The sequence below is a fragment of the Dermacentor albipictus genome, chromosome 3 (assembly GCF_038994185.2).
Source record: "Dermacentor albipictus isolate Rhodes 1998 colony chromosome 3, USDA_Dalb.pri_finalv2, whole genome shotgun sequence".
NCBI lineage: Eukaryota > Metazoa > Arthropoda > Arachnida > Ixodida > Ixodidae > Dermacentor > Dermacentor albipictus.
In genome coordinates this window covers 92,126,376-92,150,058 of record NC_091823.1, presented here as the reverse complement: position 1 = coordinate 92,150,058, position 23,683 = coordinate 92,126,376, and the positions used below count along the sequence as shown (strand labels likewise).

The following is a 23,683-nucleotide window of genomic DNA, read 5'->3' as shown; positions in this document are numbered from 1 at the left end:
GCACATTTTTCTTTCACCTGATTTATAGTGTGAATATGGTCTATTGTTGAGTAGCCTTTACGGAATCCTGCCTGGTCCTTTGGTTCACGGAAGTCTAAGGTGTTCCTGGTTCTATTTGCAGCTACCTTAGTAAATACTTTGTAGGCAACGGACAGTAAGCTGATCGGTCTATAATTTTTGAAGTCTTTGGCATCCCCTTTTTTATGGATTAGGATTATGTTATCGTTTTCCCAAGATTCCGGTACGCTCGAAGTCATGAGGCATTGCGTATACAGGGTGGCCAGTTTCTCTAGAACAATCTGCCCCCATCCTTCAACAAATCTGCTGTTACCTGATCCTCCCCGGCTGCCTTCCCCCTTTGCATAGCTCCCAAATCTTTCTTTACTTCTTCCGGCGTTACCTGTGGGATTTCGAATTCCTCTAGACTATTCTCTCTTCCATTATCATCGTGGGTGCCACTGGTACTGCATAGATCTCTGTAGAACTCCTCAGCCATTACAAGTGTAGTATGACAAAGTTGCACTGATGATGATGCAATGATCACGATGGCATTATGGCCATGAGCCCATATGTACCGATCCAAGTAATTAGACAACTTGGGAGTCTGGATCGGGGCAGAAGTCTTGACGATGGCATGAGCAAGACAAGAGTAGCATCGTGAATCTGGGCTGAAGACGGTACACAAGTTGGGCCACTGATAGACATCTATCTATCTAGTTTACGAGGATGGATGGATGGATGGATGGATGGATGGATGGATGGATGGATGGATGGATGGATGGATGGATGGATGGATGGATGGATGGATGGATGGATGGATGGATGGATGGATGGACGGACGGACGGACGGACGGACGGACGGACGGACGGACGGACGGACGGACGGACGGACGGACGGACGGACGAACGGAGGGACGGACGGACGGACGGACGGATGGACGAACGGAGGGACGGGTGGATGGATGGATGGACGAACGGAGGGACGGGTGGATGGATGGATGGACGAACGGAGGGACGGGTGGATGGATGGATGGACGAACGGAGGGACGGGTGGATGGATGGATGGACGAACGGAGGGACGGGTGGATGGATGGATGGACGAACGGAGGGACGGATGGATGGATGGATGGATGGATGGATGGATGGATGGATGGATGGATGGATGGATGGATGGATGGATGGATAGATGGATGGATGGATGGATGGATGGATGGATGGATGGATGGATGGATGGATGGATGGATGGATGGATGGATGGATGGATCACGGTATTGCGTGCAATAACTAGATGGCACAGGGACAACCTGCTCCGTAGATCTTTTTAGTTGTGTCTTTCTTCCAATGTTCCTTATTTATTTTGAAGAGTGATACGCCATCTGTGGCACTTCATTTAGAATGCCTTCTTTGCCTCGTTGTCTTTTAATTCTAGAGAATGACAGTGTACAGCTTGACCCTCTATAGTATGTCTCTTTGCCAAAGGTTCCATTAGCCGCGGTCGCTAATCTCTGCACATACTCATTATTGCAGAGGCATGGATCAAGACACTCTACGAGGCTTCTTTCTACCCTAATGCGACTATGTTGCCTCTGCGAATCTATTCGTCACGCAAACATATTGCAAACAATAGCGGACAAAAGGAGTTTTCCCCTGCTGAAGGAAGCGTCGTGACACTGATGTAATTTAGTTCCGTGGAGACCGAAGAGGGGGAAGGAGAGTTGGGAGACCTGCGCTGTGCGACCGAGCAGAGGACATCACGGCGAGAAACTAGTAACCTATTACTGCGCAACAAAAGCACGCACCCACAAACAAAAGCACATACACAACGCACGCGAAGGCACGATAAAAGTTAAATCTACGGACGCAACCTATGAGCGACAGAAACATTCCAATTTTCAAATAGAGACGTGACAAAGAGCCGAAACGCAAGTACAGAAAGAACAGACGCAACTTCTCCCCATGAAGTACATCCGCTGTCGGCATTGAGCCTGTGCTGGAAATAGGAGCCAATAGAATGAAAGCACGAGTACAGATAAAGCACAGAAGGAGATATCGATCGTTACATTCTCCAGCTTCCCACTCATTATGAGGCCATTCGATAGCGCTCGATAAACCGATGACAAAGTGTCGGTTGCTCGCGTCACATTCCTTGTTCCCTCTCGACCTACCCGAATTGGACATCTGGCTTCACTCGCGCAAATGAAAGGATATAGATCCCTCTACACGTGTAATATAACAGCGGGAAAGTGACCACCTAGCCTAAATGAACATGCTACTCTTCTGGTGCTAGGGGCATAGAGAAGAAAATTTTCCAACGGTAATATCTGTAGCGGAAATAAAAAAATAATGCAGATCCCCTGCACTGTGGGGATCGATGTACGCGAAGCTTTCTGCGTTGTTTGATTTTAATGACGGTAAACAGAGGAGGCGGCGAATGTTTAATTTCAGCAAGGTTTAATCCACCACGAGAGTGCTGAGTTGACGTTAAACGTAGTCTTGCGTGCACCACTACTGTTTGTCTGCATAGTGCGCAGAGCACATAGGGGGAAGTGTTTGTTTGAGGAGTTGTTGTGCGTGATACTTCATAACGTCTGAGAGGGTTGAGTATATTCATTGCCTCGCATGACACATCGCAACGTGGCAGAAGTATTAAACTTTAAATGAATTATCGGGATGTTTGTGCACAGACGACAACCAGATTATGAGGCACGCCGTAGTAGCGATTACTAGCAGTAGTATGTAGCAATTTTCGTATTTAGTTTCGCCACCGTTTTCAAAGAATTCGGTAGTTGTGCTCACCTTGAGGGGAAGTTCTCTGTATGGCCGTCAATATTCGGCGCCGGGCCCCGTCGTAGTTCGGACAGGTGCTGATGCTGCACAAGAAACACACAAAGAAGGACGTTGCCCTTTAGAGACGTGCATGGCAGATCAGCCATTAGCGTGCGGGGTTCCAGGACTTGTCCCATTCGTCAGCTCTTGGTCGTCGAACAGACGAACAGTCGCATGCCAACTATCTTGAGGTGATGCTGCTGTCGTCGTCATCGCTGTGGTACCGAAACGACCACGAAGCGTGCATAGAATTTTATAGCTGCGCTCTCACCGGCGAAACATCCTTTGTCCAGAAGGACGGCCAGGCCCAATAGCCCCATCGTTGCATGACCCGCGACCCTATGTGAGTCGGTACAAGTGGGACTATATACAAGAGTCGAGCTGGATTCACTACGGGACTTATGCCCGACAACAGGTGATTAAAACATAGACAGACTGACCTATTCAGGCTACGTTCTAGGTCAGAAGGCATGCTAATAGTAATAAAATTTTATTTTGCCTCGTTAGAATTATGGAAGGCGGCATTGGCCCATAGTCCTAGCAAATATTGTAGCTCAAAATACGATTCCTGAGGTCCCCATTCGGTAGAGACATGGTGACTCTATTTCGGCGTGACTGGCTGCATTAGCAAATTGTATGTGTTCCAACCTCTCGCAGACAGAGCGGCAGTCCTGCCCGCCTTATTCAGCACGAGAAATATTTTGCATTGGCGATGTTCTGATGAAAGCGGCACAGTCATGCAGAATTACTCTTGTGAAAGCCACGCAGCATGCCAAAGACATCAGGCAAATATGCTTAGGGAAGCAAAACTAGAGCCGAATGGTTGCTGCAATAGCTGCAGTAGCTGCTCATTGCTGCTGTAACTCCATCAAACAAGGGTGCGGGAATTCATTTGACCAGGCCTCTAGCGATCTTTTTACCTATGCTTTGTGGCAACTGCACCGAATAAAAAAAGCCAATTCTCACATTGCTTTCGCACGTCATATTACCATATTGAACGTTTACTGAACATGGTGAAAGGTCTCAAAAGTCCATGCTTTTTTAAAATTTCGATGGTGTCTTCGGCAGTCACCTGCTTGCAGGCTTTTTTGTTTGAGCTAACGTCCAATGGCGCTAAAAGTGGGCTATGTGCTCTTGTGCAAGTAGAACCTTCTACCTTTTCTTATCTTTATTTCAGTTTACGCGGGTAAAACATGAACAAAAAGAAAGTGTCGACGGTGCATTGAGAACGCGGCTTTAAAAGCAAAGAAATTCTTCCTTATCAGCGCTTCACACTCGTCGCCCTGTACGACCGGCTCTAGTTTCTTCCGTCGTCATCACGTCATCTTCTTTTGTTGGCCTGCCGAGCAAATCGCTGCGGGAGGAAACTCGGTGGACAGCGGGGAGCTTCAGAAATGCGTGGACATACGTACGTGAGTGTCATGCGTAGGGCACCAAAACTCTCAGCCGAATGAATCGAACAAAGAGAAAGATAAGGACAGCAGGGCAGTAGCATCCCTGACTGAAAAAAAGCCACGACACATCAGGCCTCAAGCCAAATCTTGCCGACAGCTCCTATGAGCTTGGAACGTGACTTTATACCGGCGTGACAGCAGTATGTTAGCGTGTAGGTCTGCAGTTTGAGCGTTGAAAGGGGAGTTGCTCCGCCCGTCGTTATGGCGCCACTGTAGAGGGAAATACGTGCCACGGATAGCCTGCCACTTATGCCAACATTGCCGCGCGACTCGCAGTTAGAAGCACTTTGCGTGTATTCGCGGGTTTCTTTCACGCTTGGAGAAACATCTATGTAACACCTATTGAGTAGCATAATGCTGTGTCGGGTGTTTCTCCTGTTGCTCTAGCATTTTCTCATGGGTACTTTTCATGTAATTACAGTAATTGAGAAGTTGAGTAATTAAATAATTAGGACTTATCTCCTTAGGCAGAATGCAAGAAAATTAATGAGTACCTCCAAGCAACGGCAAACAACATCCCCCAGGTTCGGTCGCGCTACGCGGCAACTGCATATATTTAAGGTTTGGCTCAACTAAAACACTTTGAATTGACATAGAGGCATTCCGCAAACTGCGTTGAGTTCCCAACGACTGCTAATAGCAATAAAAGCAGAAACTGGCTGAGATCTTCACCAGCTTATTGAGACAGCGTCATTGTATATACAGCAAGAAGCCGCAGAGACGTTCTCAGGCCGCCAGTTTACAGGAGTTCCAGAATCACACGAATCACACACTTTATGCGCTAGTGTTCTTTGCTACTGTACACGGCGTACCAGTCCTAATTGCTAACACAACTTTGGCGTACACAAAACACCCCAAAAATATCTGCTTGTTAAATGAGGCCGCACAATGAGCATCTACTGTTACTCAGAACCAGAATAAACGAGTTCGCCTGATAGATACATCATGGCGAACCAGATACTTCTAGATAGACTATCAGACACAAAAAATGCGTGACAAATAAGTTCTGCACAAGCCCGAAAGGTGGCGTAAACCGTAAATTGTTGTCCACAGAACGGTAGCAACAAGCTACGAAAGAAAACGAAATCTTTAACCTCGCTATGAAATGATATTGTCACAGGCGTTTATTTCGGTTTTCGAAAGGGGCAAGTTCGCCCAGTAAACTCTCTTTAAGTTTACCGCCGACGCTGTTTCTCTTTCTGTCTGAGTGCGTGTCAGCCAGCTCGCCGTCATCTACGTGACAATGTATAACTTACGCAAGTGCTACACAATATTTTACACCGCGATACCACATCAATAAATTATGACGTATACGGCACTTTGCAATAAATAAATATAAAAAATAAATAGTTTTATCTGACATCTTTAGTAAAAGGGAGCATAATTTAGTAGCAATGAAACATGGATAATGTACAAAGGTAAAGGACTGAACAAGTGGCCATGCGCGGCGTCGTAATCATCAAGGATCTTAAGATAAAACAATATTTTTGCATGTCGATTGTATACACCGACCTTCCCGATAGAGAAACCAGCAGTTTTTAAAGATTCATCAAAATTGATGCGGAATATGAAATTGTCCATTGAGCGAAAAAGCTGGCGTCAGTAACAGTGAAACGGCACCTAAATTCCCATTGGCTGCGACGCTACGTCACGAGCGTGCCTCGACGAAGCAGAGATGGCGAAGCGGAACGTCTGCTGCCGCACTAGCGCGCCAGGTGTTGGGTGAGAGGAGAGGGCGTCGCCGCGACACCGCGTCACCAGCGCACCTCGGTAGCAGATACGGCGACACGACGCCGTGGGGCAAGACTGGTTTTGGTCGGCGAGGCAATCGCGTGAGACGCGCGTGCAGGTGCCGCCATCTTGCTCTGGGAAGCCGGCGTGCTCTCCATACGCATATATATCTCTCACCCCCACTGGGCTTAGCTGCTGCGGGCGCCTGCCGGCTTTGGTGGTTGCTGCTGCTTCCTCGGTCTCTCGTCGCGCAGGACGTCCATGGCACGCGGCATTGGCACTGCGGGCTGCTGCTGCTTCTTGGCTCAGGCAGCGCGTACCGCTATGGTAGATTACTTGCAGCGGAAAACTCGAAGCACCGCACAGCGATATTCAATTTGACATTAAGGCTTTCGCATTCATACCTCGCAACAAGTGATCGGATGTTATCGGATTTTTTTTATATTTATCTTTTTGGTTGGTAAAACAATACATTTCATTTTTTCAGGGCTTGCCCAGTGGTCTCCTCTTTTCTGCGTTGTCGTTCCTATTGCGATGCCGTTTTACTAAAAAAACACTTAGTTTTTCAGTTACGGCGTAATAGTTCGATAAAGAATAAAGTAGAAGCACATGCTAAACCTCCTGTAAAGTATTATATTTTTTAGGAAAAAAGGAAGAGATCTGCAATGAACACATCCGTGAAAAGTATAAAAGGGCAGCAAATAATTTGAGGTTACTTAAAGAAAATGCCACTATGAATCGCGTGCGAAGTTTGCAAAATGAGTACTTCACCTCGGCAGGCTCAGTAGAAATTTTAAGCTTGAAGGCGGCTTGAATATGGTGGCTGGAAAAAAAAGGCGCCTGGGTGAGCGATTCATTACGAGAATGTCGCAAAGGGTTACAGTAATATAACCTGAACGAAATTTCACCTCCACCTAATTAGAAAACTGACAACTATGGAACGAACCGCAGGTTAGGCGTGGAGTGTTGAGCTGCATGAAATTAAAACAGCGATTGTGAAGACATTCCAGTAAACATGAAAGAAAGCTTCTGTTACAACCGATTACCACATATGCGTGGTATGCGAAAATATTTCACCCCTTTTACGCGAACCAGCCGTGGTTATTATATGCCGTGGCCGTTATTATCTCGATCAGCCGGTGGCTCTTCTTACAAACTACTACTTCGCCGGACGGACTTCGTACTATATTAACGGGGAAAGTTGGACGAGTTGTTATCTGGTCATTGTAAAGTATGCAAACAAGCAGACGCAACATATGAGCAGACACCACTATTGCTGTGGTCTCTGCTCTATTGTTTTCCATGTATCTAGACTCCGTACCCTCTATTAATAAAGTGATTTTTGTATGAGGACACTGACTTACATATAGCGGCACATAACTTTAAACAGCAAATAGTCCATAGCTAATACTGAATTACAAAACAAGAGCTGCTACATGAAGCCCTTCTTCTCATTCAGACAGAAAGAACTGTGCGAGAGAACTGTTTTGTTCATGTGAATACAACTTTAGACATGACAAGAAACTAAGACCGGAGGCGGCAAAATAAGCGACATTTGGAGCACGCCAGCGGAGCATACCATAGATAAAGCAAGAATCCGTGGAATAAGAGAACTGTCGGTTGCAGAAACTGTGACATTCAGTTGCTTCCGAAATGCGAAGTTGAAGCCATTTGCCAGATCAACACTGAAAATTTTACACTTGTTTGAAATTCTCAGAGCAAAGTAGGGATCCTTATACGCCCGGTCTGGCACAAGCATCATTGGTGTAGGCCTGCCAGCAGCGATTAAATTTGTTGCTCTGACGCTAGCGTCAGGGATTGTCCGCATAAGAGGTACTTAGGTCCACCACAGCAAAAGTCGGTCGCATGCTTTCATTGGCCAGGTGAGATAGGGTAGCAGTGGCTATATACTTTTCTAGTAACTCATTGTGAAGCCTGCATGTAACTTGCATTCATAATCGCCTTTGCAACAATGTTTTTGAAAGTTGCGCTTGAGATGGGCTCCACTGACAGATTTCATAAAATTGAAAAAGGCGGATGGCAAATGTTCAAACAGCAGTTATGCTTCGAAGCCTGGAACGTAAAGTCCTTCTTATCTACTACTTGTAGTTTGTTGATAGTAAATCATAAACGTGTTTTGACGAAGCAGCCACGTTGCCGAATTGTGGTGCCATATAAGGAATGTGCTTTCTCTGGTCGCGTCTGAATAGTCTTTTCGAAGACTCTTTCATTGAAACAATCGCATGATTGGAAAGGATCACAGATGTCGAACGTGATATCTAGTGAAACATTCGCATTCAATAAATAAAAATAATTTTTCGTCACAACATAGCACCTTCTGGCAGTATTTTGGGACGTAGATATGTGACTACGCGAAGAATTACGAGTGCTTTCATTCTGTCACAAGCTTACAGCCTTGATATTGTGAAAACTCACATTTTATACCGTTGACAGACATTGTAATGACAGCAGAAAACGCTTATCTCAAAATTTCGTTGCCTTGTGGGATCCCCTCTGTCTTTTTCTTGAACTGCTCCACACTGTATATGCTTAACCAAGGGAATTAAAGAACGCTAAAAACGTTATCGGGCCTGATACTAGCATGCTGCAGTATTCTGTGCGTCTGTGCCGTTACACTAAGTTGAGTGATCTGTGCCTTACTTATGCACCATTTTCATCGGTAGCACTTGAGTAGACATCACGTTCCATTTTTGTACATAAGAGAGCAGGTTATAGCAGTTCATGAAGACAGAAGTAGCCTGTCACACTCCGTGAATTGAGGGAATGCAAAGTAAAAAAAGTCATCATCATCATCATCATCATCATCATCATCATCATCATCATCAGCCTGGTTACGCCCACTGCAGGGCAAAGGCCTCTCCCATACTTCTCCAACAACCCCGGTCATGTACTAATTGTGGCCATGCTGTCCCTGCAAACTTCTTAATCTCATCCGCCCACCTAACTTTCTGCCGCCCCCTGCTACGCTTCCCTTCCGTTGGGATCCAGTCCGTAACCCTTAATGACCATCGGTTATCCTCCCTCCTCATTACATGTCCTGCCCATGCCCATTTCTTTTCTTGATTTCAACTAAGATGTCATTAACTCGCGTTAGTTCCCTCACCCCCTCTGCTCTTTTCTTATCTCTTAACGTTACACCTATCATTCTTTCCATAGCTCGTTGCGTCGTCCTCAATTTGAGTAGAACCCTTTTCGTAAGCCTCCAGGTTTCTGCCCCGTAGGTGAGTACTGGTAAGACGCAGCTATTATACACTTTCCTCTTGAGGGATACTGGCAACCTGCTGTTCATGATCTGAGAATGCCTGCCAAACGCACCCCAGCCCATTCTTATTCTTCTGATTATTTCTGTCTCATGATCCGGATCTGCCATCACTACCTGCCCTAAGTAGATGTATTCCCTTACTACTTCCAGTGCCTCGCTGCCTATTGTAAATTGCTGTTCTCTTCCGAGACTGTTAAACATTACTTTAGTTTTCTGCAGATTAATTTTTAAACCCACTCTTCTGCTTTGCCTCTCCAGGTCAGTGAGCATGCATTGCAATTGGTCCCCTGAGTTACTAAGCAAGGCAATATCATCAGCGAATCGCAAGTTACTAAGGTATTCTCCATTAACTTTTATCCCCAGTTCTTCCCAATCCAGGTCTCTGAATACCTCCTGTAAACACGCTGTGAATAGCATTGGAGAGATCAGTAACGTGGAAAGTTGGGCTAGTTGGTGAGTGATCATAGTACCTTGCTGGTGAAGCAGCGCACAAACACGGACAGAGTAAAAGACAAGCAGGAATAGACGACACTCGCTGCACTCGCAACTATTTTATTTCGGAACACAAACTTCAAGTTTATATACCTGCGCACCCTGAGGCGTCAAAGCAAATCATGGTAAGATTAAAGGCTTTTTTTATATTTATATATATCGTTTGCCCGCTCATACTCGGGCGTCAAAGGCATTGCACTTATCTGTCATGGTGTGCAATCCTATCCTAATTTGTTGCAACCCTAACAACCATTTTTTTTGCACATTTTCTTTTCACTTCTTTTTAGTGTACTTCCAAAAACGCAACTTCACCATGGCTTAGGTGTACAGATGGCTGACTTATACAACCCTCTCCCCTCTTGTGAATATGAAAGGCTTCGATTATTTCCCTGGTTAGTTGATCCTTATGGTGTGATAAAACTGTGGCATCATTGTAAAGTGGCCAGCACCCATGTTGTGAGCAGTGCCCCTTAATATGGGAATGAATGTTTCCCCCCAGTGACCTTTTGTGCTCTAAAAGTCTCGTGTTTACACAACGACCTGTTTGGCCGATGTATACTTTCCCACACGATATGGGCAAACAGTAGACTACAGAAGACCTGCACTCGACAAGTTTTTCTTTGTGCTTGACTGTGCACTTACGTCCATTTTCTTTTACTTTTGTCGAAACTCTACGATCCAGTCCGGCACATATTTTTCCGAGTTTGTTAGGCGCTGAAAAAACTACTCGTAGACCGTATCTGCCACCTACGTTTTTTAAGTTATGCGCAATTTTGTGTGCATATGGTAGTGACACAATCTTTTTGCTGTCAATCTCTAGTCTGTTGCGCTCTTTCTGATAGCCATTGCGCACATAACGGATCAACTTATACGCTGATGTACATAGTACATGTTTTTCATACCCTGCATTCTTTAGTCTGATAACCTGTTGGCTGAACGTTTCTTTTATTTTTTCCGGGCAAGACTTAGTTAAGGCAGCCCTCAGGCACGAGAAAGCTATGCCACTTTTTACAATTTTAGAATGTCCCGAGTTATAACTAAGCAAGTGTTTTTGTGATCGTGGATTGTATGACCAGCAAACGTGGTCCGGTGTGGAAGTTAACGCCAAATCTAAAAATTGTAGCTTGCCATTCTGCGGCAACTCAACAGTGAAAGCCAGTCCTTGGCTGTTGTCCTTGAACACTTTTAAGACTTCATGCATTCTAACGTCCAAAACACCATGTTCGATTATAACTAAAAAATCGTCCACAAAGCGGAACACTTTTACCGCTAAGTCTTTAAGGTTTGCAACTATCGCTTTGTCAATACTACCTAAAAAAATTGTGCTAAGTACCGGAGCTACTTTTGAGCCTATACATATACCGGACTTTTGTCTGTACATAACATTATTCCACATTACAAAGGTGGACTCAAGGTAAAATGTTAATAGTTCAAGAAATGTATTAACTGATACGCCACATTTGCTGACAAATTCCATCTCGTCGTTGTCTTCCGTTATACAGTGCCTAACACTCGATAATAAGGGACCATGCGGAATATTGTAATACAAATCCTGTACATCTATGCTGAAGAATTCACAACGTCCAGGGTTAGATGTGCTTAAGTACGTTACTAACGATTCAGAGTTTGGTAAAACGAACGGATCGGTAACTATCAAGCCATTAAGGTGGTTTTTAAGGAATGAAGATACAACCAACTGCCACGAGTCCCTTTCTGATACTATGGCTCTGAACGGAACGTCAGCCTTATGTGTTTTCGCCACGAAAAACAATTCGAGATGTAGGTTGCACGAGCGCTTAACTGCAGAAGCAAGTCGCTCAAAATTGTTGCTTGCGAGTAATGTGACTGCAGTCTAGGTAGGTGTGGTTGTGGGCGACCACGAGACCACACCTACCTAGACCAAAGAAGCACAGACCACCGGAGGGCAGGGTGGTCACCTTGGGAGACGCCACCGTTCCCGAGAACTACAAAAGGATTCTTGGACTCGGTCCGAAGTTCTCCTTCGAGCCGGCCTTCACTCCACCAGAAAAAGTAGCACTGACCAAGACCATGGCGCGTCGTGTGGCCGAAGAAGAACGTCCACGTTTCATTACAGAGTGTATGGATGTGCTTTCCAGGACAATGACCGCCGACAGAAAAGAGCAACACGTAAGGAATCTAGTGAACTTTGGCGCGAAGAACGATTTACGGTTTCTGACTTCTGATAAGGAAGGTTGTTTTGTAGTTGTGCCTGAAGGTCTCTTCCAAGAGAAGGCGATGTCAGCGGTCAGAAAGAATTTCGTACGTGTCGACGTAAAAGCTAAAAAGGTGAGGGATAAAGCAGTCACATTACTCGCAAGCAACAATTTTGAGCGACTTGCTTCTGCAGTTAAGCGCTCGTGCAACCTACATCTCGAATTGTTTTTCGTGGCGAAAACACATAAGGCTGACGTTCCGTTCAGAGCCATAGTATCAGAAAGGGACTCGTGGCAGTTGGTTGTATCTTCATTCCTTAAAAACCACCTTAATGGCTTGATAGTTACCGATCCGTTCGTTTTACCAAACTCTGAATCGTTAGTAACGTACTTAAGCACATCTAACCCTGGACGTTGTGAATTCTTCAGCATAGATGTACAGGATTTGTATTACAATATTCCGCATGGTCCCTTATTATCGAGTGTTAGGCACTGTATAACGGAAGACAACGACGAGATGGAATTTGTCAGCAAATGTGGCGTATCAGTTAATACATTTCTTGAACTATTAACATTTTACCTTGAGTCCACCTTTGTAATGTGGAATAATGTTATGTACAGACAAAAGTCCGGTATATGTATAGGCTCAAAAGTAGCTCCGGTACTTAGCACAATTTTTTTAGGTAGTATTGACAAAGCGATAGTTGCAAACCTTAAAGACTTAGCGGTAAAAGTGTTCCGCTTTGTGGACGATTTTTTAGTTATAATCGAACATGGTGTTTTGGACGTTAGAATGCATGAAGTCTTAAAAGTGTTCAAGGACAACAGCCAAGGACTGGCTTTCACTGTTGAGTTGCCGCAGAATGGCAAGCTACAATTTTTAGATTTGGCGTTAACTTCCACACCGGACCACGTTTGCTGGTCATACAATCCACGATCACAAAAACACTTGCTTAGTTATAACTCGGGACATTCTAAAATTGTAAAAAGTGGCATAGCTTTCTCGTGCCTGAGGGCTGCCTTAACTAAGTCTTGCCCGGAAAAAATAAAAGAAACGTTCAGCCAACAGGTTATCAGACTAAAGAATGCAGGGTATGAAAAACATGTACTATGTACATCAGCGTATAAGTTGATCCGTTATGTGCGCAATGGCTATCAGAAAGAGCGCAACAGACTAGAGATTGACAGCAAAAAGATTGTGTCACTACCATATGCACACAAAATTGCGCATAACTTAAAAAACGTAGGTGGCAGATACGGTCTACGAGTAGTTTTTTCAGCGCCTAACAAACTCGGAAAAATATGTGCCGGACTGGATCGTAGAGTTTCGACAAAAGTAAAAGAAAATGGACGTAAGTGCACAGTCAAGCACAAAGAAAAACTTGTCGAGTGCAGGTCTTCTGTAGTCTACTGTTTGCCCATATCGTGTGGGAAAGTATACATCGGCCAAACAGGTCGTTGTGTAAACACGAGACTTTTAGAGCACAAAAGGTCACTGGGGGGAAACATTCATTCCCATATTAAGGGGCACTGCTCACAACATGGGTGCTGGCCACTTTACAATGATGCCACAGTTTTATCACACCATAAGGATCAACTAACCAGGGAAATAATCGAAGCCTTTCATATTCACAAGAGGGGAGAGGGTTGTATAAGTCAGCCATCTGTACACCTAAGCCATGGTGAAGTTGCGTTTTTGGAAGTACACTAAAAAGAAGTGAAAAGAAAATGTGCAAAAAAAATGGTTGTTAGGGTTGCAACAAATTAGGATAGGATTGCACACCATGACAGATAAGTGCAATGCCTTTGACGCCCGAGTATGAGCGGGCAAACGATATATATAAATATAAAAAAAGCCTTTAATCTTACCATGATTTGCTTTGACGCCTCAGGGTGCGCAGGTATATAAACTTGAAGTTTGTGTTCCGAAATAAAATAGTTGCGAGTGCAGCGAGTGTCGTCTATTCCTGCTTGTCTTTTACTCTGTCCGTGTTTGTGCGCTGCTTCACCAGCAAGGTACTATGATTGGAGAGATCGTATGTCCCTGTCTGACGCCTTTCTTTATTGGGATTTTGTTGCTTTCTTTATGGAGGACTACGGTGGCTGTGGAGCCGCTATAGATATCTTTCAGTATTTTTACATACGGCTCGTCTACACCCTGATTCCGTAATGCCTCCATGACTGCTGAGGTTTCGACAGAATCAAACGCTTTCTCGTGGTCAATGAAAGCTATATATAAGGGTTGGTTATATTCCGCACATTTCTCTATCACCTGATTGATAGTGTGAATATGATCTATTGTTGAGTAGCCTTTACGGAATCCTGCCTGGTCCTTTGCTTGACAGATGTCTAAGGTGTTCCTGATTCTATTTGCGATTACCTTAGTGAATAGTTTGTAGGCAACGGACAGTAAGCTGATCGGTCTATAATTTTGCAAGTCTTTGGCGTCCCCTTTCTTATGGATTAGGATTATGTTAGCGTTCTTCCAAGATTCCGGTACGCTCGAGGTCATGAGGCATTGAGTATACAGCGTGGCCAGTTTCTCTAGAACAATCTGCCCACCATCCTTCAAGAAATCTGATGTTACCTGATCCTCCCCAGCTGCCTTCCCCCTTTGCATATCTTCTAAGGCTTTCTTTACTTCTTCCGGCGTTACCTTTGGGATTTCGAATTCCTCTAGACTATTTTCTCTTCCATTATCGTCGTGGGTGCCACTGGCACTGTATAAATCTCTATAGAACTCCTCAGCCACTTGAACTATCTCATCCATATTAGTTATGATATTGCCGGCTTTGTCTCTTAACGCATACATCTGATTCTTGCCAATTCCTAGTTTCTTCTTCACTGTTTTTAGGCTTCCTCCGTTCCTGAGAGCATGTTCAATTCTATCCATATTATACTTCCTGATGTGAGCTGTCTTACGCTTGTTGATTAACTTCGAAAGTTCTGGCAGTTCTATTCTAGCTGTAGGGTTAGAGGCTTTCATACATTGGCGTTTCTTGATCAGATCTTTCGTCTCCTGTGATAGTTTACTGGTATCCTGCCTAACGGAGTTGCCACCGACTTCCACTGCACACTCCTTAATGATGCCCACAAGATTGTCGTTCACTGCTTCAACACTAAGGTCCTCTTCCTGAGTTAAAGCCGAGTACCTGTTCTGTAGCTTGATCTGGAATTCCTGTATTTTCCCTCTTACCGCTAACTCTTTGATCGGCTTCTTATGTACCAGTTTCTTCCGTTCCCTTCTCAGGTCTAGGCTAATTCGAGTTCTTATCATCCTATGGTCACTGCAGCGCACCTTGCCGAGCACGTCCACATCTTGTATGATGCCAGGGTTAGCGCAGAGTATGAAGTCTATTTCATTTCTAGTCTCGCCGTTCGGGCTCCTCCACGTCCACTTTCGGCTATCCCGCTTGCGGAAGAAGGTATTCATTATCCTCATATTATTCTGTTCCGCAAACTCTACTAATAACTCTCCCCTGCTATTCCTAGTGCCTATGCCATATTCCCCCACTGCTTTGTCTCCAGCCTGCTTCTTGCCTACCTTGGCATTAAAGGTATACTTGGCATTAAAAAAGTATACGAGTGAAAACATTAGCGAGTTATATAAGGACTAAGAAGCCGATCTAGCTGATACTGCTGACATAGCACTCTACGATGATTTCTTCTGATAGAAATTTATTGAGCATCTAGTGTGCATTCGAAGCCGAAAGCTGATGTTTTTAAACACTGTTTGACACACATCCTCAAATGCATTCGTGTACCTGCAGCTCGAATGCATAATACGCTTAATTTCCAATTGATTTTCTGGAATTTTTTGTACTTGCTTCAACCATGCTCCCGATTGTAGGGTAAGGAATCAATGTTTTTGTCCTCTTGTGGTCACTCTTCACAAAATTTCCCTTTCTTCCGTCTCTGTCTCATGTTCCGTCTTGTCACCTCATTGCCACTACACAAGTCGCTCCGCAGTGCCGCTTCTGCGCAGAACCCGGATACCTCAGGCCCACAGTAAGGGGTTACAAAGAGGCGCCATTGTATCCTCCGAACGTTCATCAAACTAACAAGTTTGGGAGAGAGCCTTGTCCTGCTCCGGCCTCGAGGATCAGCAACGACTGTTTGCTGGGGCCAGCCATGTGGCCCAGGCTCGAGGCATTCTGGAATGAGGACGCCTCTGCAAAGCTTCGTTTAAATAATAAACACGTCTATAATCTCTCTCTATTCGTGCTATTCACAGACAAGCTGCTCAAATGGATCATGTGGGGTCGTTGTAAGGCACTATAATCAGCAACGTATATTCATCCTTGTGCAGGGCCGAAGGCTTTCATGATACAATGGACATTTCAGTTAACCGTTCCGACTCCAATTGCAGAATATTCTAGGCAAAATGTGTGATGTAGGTAGCTTAAACTCACCGACTCTGTTTATCACCGTGCGAAGAACTTTCGATGCTAATTGGGCCCGTGCGTCGACCGAAAAGACACATGGGGACAAATGTGCTTTGCATTGTGCTCAGAAGCGCAATGGAAGCGTAACGAAAACCACATGTTACGTACAGGGCTTTTTTACGCAGATCATCTTTTTTCTAAGTAGTCCCATATAAGGACCCCTGGCGTTATTGCTGACAGGTTTCCTAGCTAGGCGGACATGTGATGTAACAAACCTTTCAAAGATGATTACGCTAGTTACAAAATTGTTGCAAATTTACTTTTTAATCAGCAACATTACGGTGCATGTTCTAATTAAGAAAATGAAGCAGTGCACTATGGAAGTCATGTATGCTGAGCATAAATCCTTAGGGTAGCATTACTTTTGAGATGTGAGACCTTAAGGTGTGCTACCAAATACATTCAAGCTCCGGTAATATTTTCCAAATGCATCCCTCACAGTTTGGAACGGTCCTAAGCTTCTATTTGTTCAGATATATTACGCGTAGGAAGTGTGGGAAATAACGTCACGTTCTTAGTTGCTAAAAACGAGGAGATTTAGTAAAAGAAGCTTTTTGATTGAAGCCATAAAACAAATTTACTGCTTAACTTTTTTTCCTAGTTTGCTGCTTTCAAAATTAAGCGCACGTGTACAGTCAACATCTAAAGTTTGCGGGATGCGGTTTCCCCTTCAAATGTGAATTCCTGCACAGTGAATGCACCGCACTTCGTACTTAATGAATCACTGTGTAGGTAGCGAAGGCTACTACAAGCTGGAACATTTAATTCGAGGCTGTGTTACTACGATTCGCGAGCATTCAGCTTCTAGGCAGATCCTGCGTTCCATGAACTTTTGCGGTTGACTGTGCATACATCTCGTCGTGCAGAGGTACAAATTTTGCGGGAAAGAAGGAGCATGACAAAACAAAAACAACATTCAACCAAAGCATGCATTTAGTAATTTAAACACACAGTATGTACAGCAGCGCGTGCAAATGTTATACATCAAATACCAAGAGCCACTAATGAAGTCGAACTTCCGGCCATAATTTTTGCCAAAGAAGGCGTAACTCCATTGTTCCCTCCCAATGGCTTTACTCTGGAAACTCTTTTTATTGTTTCAGGCAAGAAAAAATACAATTAGGGATTGTTCTTTAGCGTGAATATTGCAAGGGGGGAGGATAAAGTTTCGAAACAATTATACAGGCTTGGTGAGGGTAGCATTACAATGCTCGTTGTCTATAATACTCTAGGGGACGCTTGGTAATGTTTTCAGCGAGCTGCGGTCGGCAAGGGCTCGACGCAGTCGCTTTGTGGCCGTGTGCGAAGAAATCAGGCTGTCCCGCGACAGAAACGAGCTTAAAGGCGTTTATGCATGCGGACGGACTCGCGAGCACGCTCCCAAAGAATTCCCGTGGGCCCCCAACAAGCGACCGCAGTGCGTAACTTAACCTCGTTAGTAATGAGAGCACTTATTTGTGGGCAGAATCCAACGGCATATCCAGGGATACGCTCCCACTCGCTCGCCTGCGTTCTATGCTCGCCATAGTAGCGTTGAGGGCGCGCTTTCGTAGGCAGCCAAGGTCTGCGAAGATACAAGGACAGGTACAAATGAAGAAAGCAAGGCTTCTTGATGATGGTACTCCTAATACGGGCATGGCATCTCTGCCTGTAGCATTGTTTTCTGGGTCTCTGTCGGAAACAGCTTCTTTTCCTTCGTTACCTTCGTTACACCGTTGAAAGCGTCGCCGAATGAGCTTAATTTGGGCGCAGCACTGTCTGTTTGTCTTGGTCGTCGGCAACGAGTAATTTCACCGACGCACCGCATAGCACCACGGACACTGTGCCTTAAGAGGATACAACGCACAACAGGACATCTACAAAGACAGCAAGTAAATGGAGAGACAAAGAGTGAAAAAGAACACGTGCACCCTGAATGCACTCACTGCTGTTCGCAACGGTAGTGTCGCTAGTGCAGGTCCATAAGAACTGCGACAGTGCATTCGTGGACCACTGCTACGGCATTTGTGAAGCGGGTATATTAAAAATATTTGTTTCGACCGTAGTCTGTCATTGATACAAACTGGCACAGTCACGAGCGCTTGTCTCGGCACACTTATTGTGCACTTTCACACAAGAAGTGTTCAAGTGTCTAGAAGCAGGTATGAGAGGCAGCATTGTCAGCCATTTTAATGCGGAATGGAAAACGATTTTGCGAAGGCTCCTCCTAGCCATAGCCTGGAAAGCAGAGTACCATGGCGTAGGCGGATTTTGTGTGTGATGCAAAGGGGAGTCGACGAGGTCAGGCAGTGCACTCAGGATTTTGAAAACCTTCTGTGTGCCTTATGATAGCATGGTATCTCATGCCAGCGCACGAAGTATTATAGGTGCATCTGCGCGTGACGGTGGTGTAAATTCTTGTGGGCCATCTGCAAGGGCTGTCCGAGTAACGTTATCAGCGTACTCGTTACCCATGGTGCCGCGGTCAAGTAATGCCTTTTCTTGGTCACGGTATGAATGAGCTCTCTGGTCTCGAGCACCAGTGGTTCGCGCTGTCTGCCTTGCAGGTCTGGTAGTAAAGTCACAGCATTGGTTGAAATCGTTGAAAAGAAGTCATCTTTGGCTTTTTTTTTTCGGCTGACCAAGCCAAGTGCAACTTGAAGAGGTGGAAGTTCCACAGCTGCCGATGTGGTCATGCAGGAATTCAAGAAACCGAATGCCATGACTCTCGCTGGGGACATAACGGCTCCTACAGCTTCTTTGAGTGGCCGACTCATTATTATAAACTCGGACGTGGACGATGTAGCTCTCATGCAGAAGGGACATATATAGGTATTTATGAGTAGGAAATGACAGTCTGGACGCTTTCTAATTTATGGTATGGTGATGTGCATTCCGGGACGAGTCAAACAGCAAGGAGGAGTCAATGGCTCAGTTGCCAGAGTGAAGGTTGATGGGAGACATTCGCAATCGGAAGAGACTGTAGCACAGAATGACGTCTGCGTCCTTTCTGAAGGTAGTGTGGGAAGATAGAGAGAAAGGCAAAGGAAAGACAGGGACGTTAACCAGAGATTATCTCCGGTTGGCAACTCTGTAATGGAGGAGGGGCGACGGGATGCGATAGGTGAGAGAGAGAAAATAATAAAAAATATAAAAAAAATAATTAAAATAAGCACACACGTACACACGTTGGGTACACACGTCGGGTACACACGTAGGGTTACGCAGTGTCACCGCACAAGGCAAGACGGTTAGAAGTGGCTAGGGGAAGATGCAGAATGTAAATTCGCAGCACTTCCACTTCAATACTACGTGTCTTCATAGTGTGATCAGGGCTGATTGTTATTTTTGCCGCAGTGGCTGCGCATCATCACCAAACGAGACGTACCCGGAAACTCCATCTTGCATAGCCTGTAGTTCGCGAAGATTTTTTTCCGCAAGCGCTGGCCAATACGCGCAATCTGTACGTCTAAAGGATAAGAAAAAGGGCCCTGCACAATTCCGTCAATTCTTTCCTGGCCAGACAGTTTAACAGCGGCAAATTGATTTCAGCTGCTGTTTCACGTATGTCACATGAATGTCACGCTAAAGCGCCCGAAAAATGCTAAAGCACCACCTTCGCTGCAAAATGTGACCCTCAATGAATTATCGAAGGAGAGCAACTGAGACTGTTTCAAAATACCATAAGACAGGAGTGACAAGTGGAGCTCGCATTACAAAATCTGGAGCGCAGCATATCTATTAGGCGTCTATAAAGAAGCCAATGACTTCATGTAAACGCATATGTCCCAGAACCTCGTATCACTCTGCCTCACAGCATGCTTAGTCAATCTGGAGGGGACTTAAGTTTAAATAAAATACCAGCAATGATAACAACGCGGGTGAGGGATGTTATTGGAAGGGTGGTTACATCTTTCACGCAACAGTGAAGGAAAAAATTAGTAACATCAAGAAACGCTCTAATTTTACTAAATCAAGCGCGAGGAGGTATGAGTGTTGAGTAGGATATTAGTACGGGTGAATTGGTAGCATTTCATGACGGTAAGATTTTGCGTACAATATAGGGAACGAACACAGGGGACTTGAGAAGCAAAAGTACAAACTTTGTACTCAATATACTTGGCGAAAAGGGTGAAATTGATATAGAGATTATCTGTCACATGCACTCGATAGGTGAAAGCAGGAAAACAAGAAGGCATCTTTAAACAAAAAAGTGGAATATGAAAACGGTTACACGGGCTGTACGTGCCGAATGACCTATCTCTCCTTAAGACAGGCATAGAAATGCTAGTTTTTTAGCCATGCATTTGGCCATAAATAGTGAAGCTGGACACGCTTCGCCATCGAGTAGCCTAGCCGAGAAGTCCGCACGAGGCCTTCGGGGCGATGAGCGTGGCGCGCCGTTGTCTACAAGCCCTGAGAATAGTTACTTCGCTTGCCGCACACACAGTCACGTACTGAGCGACCAAAGTTGCGAGAGGTTCGTTGAAGAGAAAAAAAAAATATTAAATTCGAGGGTTTCACGTGCCAAAACCAAGTTTTGATTATGAAGCACGTCGTAGTGGGGCACTTCTAAAATTTCGACCACATGGGGATCTTTAACGTGCCCTCAATGCTCGGGATATGGGCGTTTATGCGTATCGCTCCTATCGAAATGCGGCCGCCGCAGTCCGGGTTTTGCTCCATCGACGTAATTGCCTTCAAGACGTTGTCACCATTATCTGATCCCGCGACGTCGTCATCGCAGGTCGTCACGTTCAAGGCTTCTTCATTATACCATAGCCAATATTTGACAATTATCGTCCCATCGTCTTCATTCTTTCGATGTCATACCACTTTCGTCATTCCTTCCGTGCTTTCTGTCATCATCACTGCGTCGTCATAATATAGTGATCGGCATGTGGTCGTGGTTATGGCCGGCCCTGGATAGTGAATGTCATAGCAGAGCGGGCCAACCCAGGAGGCAGTGTATGCCGCATATACCTGAAGCAATGGAAATCTCCGTGGGACCACTGCAGGTTGCAACTAAAGAAGCCTCGTGTCGTTGTGTTATACTTAGAAATGATTTGTTTCACTACATTTCTAGAAGGCTAATCGCAATAACGTCGATAGTTATCGTGAGATAACTATCGTTGGGGCTCAATGGGGGCCCCAGGGAGCAGTCGCCCTCAAAGAGACCTGGGTTTTTGATATGTGGTGGGCTTCGAGCCCGTCAAGCGTGCCCGCGGTATCGCTCCCATGGATCCCACAGCTGATGTCTGCAGCTGCGTCCGCTTGATGCGTTAGGGGCTGGCTGTCGGACGACGCTTTTCCCACGATATCGAGGTGTGTTCCGCATCGTCCTCGGACGAGTCAAATACGAAAGCGCTGAAGGAGCAGGTATGACCCATCGCGTGGTGGCTTTTCCGCCTCGGTAACGTTGCAAGGGTCGGTCGGTCCACCAGTGCTGCGGGCTCAAAAGAAACCGTAAGCCACGATCGAGTCAACAGAACCAATCGATCGAGAATGTTGCGTGCTTCTTGCCACGTGTCGATAACCGGCCCTGCGGGGAGGGCGCCGTAGCGAGCCCGAACGCCGTCGTCTCGGACTGAGCAATGTGCTACCCTTTGTGAGAACGAAGCGGGTTTTGGTCCCAAGAATGTGGCCTCGGCATCGCGAGAACCCCTAAGTTTATTGTGTGTTGACTATAGCTTGTTCTTATGCACAAGGTTTTAGTTTGTGTAGTGTATTCACGAAGCACAATTGCTTACCTATACAGACAAGATTCTGGTGTTTAAACATTGACTTCGTCGTCCTTCTGCGGTGGTATGCGTTCTCTAAACAAGCATCCCGACACCATGTTGTGAAAATGATCCTGTCCAGACAGTTCACGTCACAAAAACATCTACTAGCACAATCGTCCGAATATCTATTGGTACCTGAGGGATTTCGCAATTACGTAGCGGTCAAAGCAGCCCTTTGCGAATCGCTGCGACGAAGAAAACGGCTTTACTTCACCCACTTTAAGGTAAGCTCCTTTCGGTTTGGCTTGTAAGTCCAGATTCGGCAAAAATCAAGGTAACAGGGCCTTGTGTAGTAGTGAATAAGTTTCAGGACTGTGTATTAGTCTCACAGTGCTCTAGGAGTAGCTTTGTGGTCTACAGCGGTCCGGCAGCAGCGTAAACGGCAGGCCGCACGTGCTTATGGCTCGAATGAATACAAGCTTTTGTGTAAAAAGAACTATTTTATTCTTGATGCATGGAAAATGCCGTAAGCGGTTGAGATTTCTCATCAATAGAAGCAAAAGCCAAGGTAACTGAGTTTCCGAAAACTTTGTGGTTGCTATTATTTATATGTCCTCCGGGAAACTCGCGTTCGGTATCGCCAGCAATACCGGAACGCTGAAATTTGCACACAATGCTCCTGGACTTGGCCTCTGGTGGCCGCACTTTCAAAGAGATTGCATTGCAGTCAACGACATGTTCTAGTTAAACGCTGGAAGCCAGTGGAAGGAAGCTCGAATTCGGACATAATGTCAGCTGTGATTTCTGCGAGGGCACATTTCTCTGCTTTAGTTTTTTCTTCGAGTGAGAAAAAAAAAACCTAGCATCAACATGCTACAGTTAACAACAACTGAAGCAGATATAAATGCCATCTATAATGGTTTTATTATAGAAATCACAGGGCTAGGTTCGTATTAATAAAATTGAAGTACGCGTTTTTTTTATTCACGTTGTCTATTTTTTGTTTTCCATTAAAAAAAGAAAACTTGACAAGGGGAATTCACTGATTTATTTGATGTTATGAAAGATGACCAACCTTCTCGCCAAATTTCTCGCATTTCCTATTGAAAGCACAGAAATCACACGTCTGCTTAAACTTCCATGTAACGAATAACGAAATATCTTCCATCCAGCGACAATAAACAGCGCTGCTTCAAGAAGTTGAAAACGCTGTAAGATGTCTGACCTGAAACAAAGTCGCATAATTACAAAGAGAAGTGGCAGCAACGACTACGTTGTGGCAAGTTTCAACAACAACAAGAAAGAAGCTCATTCAGGACACAACATTTGTACAAAACGGAAGAAAAAGGCACTATGAAAAATAAAAGTGTAGCACAATAAGAACACTTGAACAAATCGGTCTTCGTCAGGGGGTCCTACCTTAATGCTGATTGGCACAGTCGGCTTTTCATCTTAAACGCCGAGCAGACATCGACACAGCGAAGAGAAAATTGGCCCGTTTCTGCACAGCGAAAGACATTGAGCATAGCTTTTAAGCAGCCTCATCCATCTGCACACCTTCCACGAGGCTTGGCAG

The 23,683-nt window shown here is 45.1% G+C and overlaps 1 long non-coding RNA gene across 1 annotated transcript in view; it reads right to left on the bottom strand.

Moving 5' to 3' along the window:
• Nucleotides 1-23,683, bottom strand: part of LOC139057869 (uncharacterized) — a 66,697-nt gene that overhangs the window by 6,626 nt on the left and 36,388 nt on the right. Inside the window, exon 3 of the long non-coding RNA XR_011513056.1 lies at nt 2,797-2,870. This is a non-coding gene — a long non-coding RNA (uncharacterized lncRNA). The remainder of the gene's footprint in view (nt 1-2,796; nt 2,871-23,683) is intronic.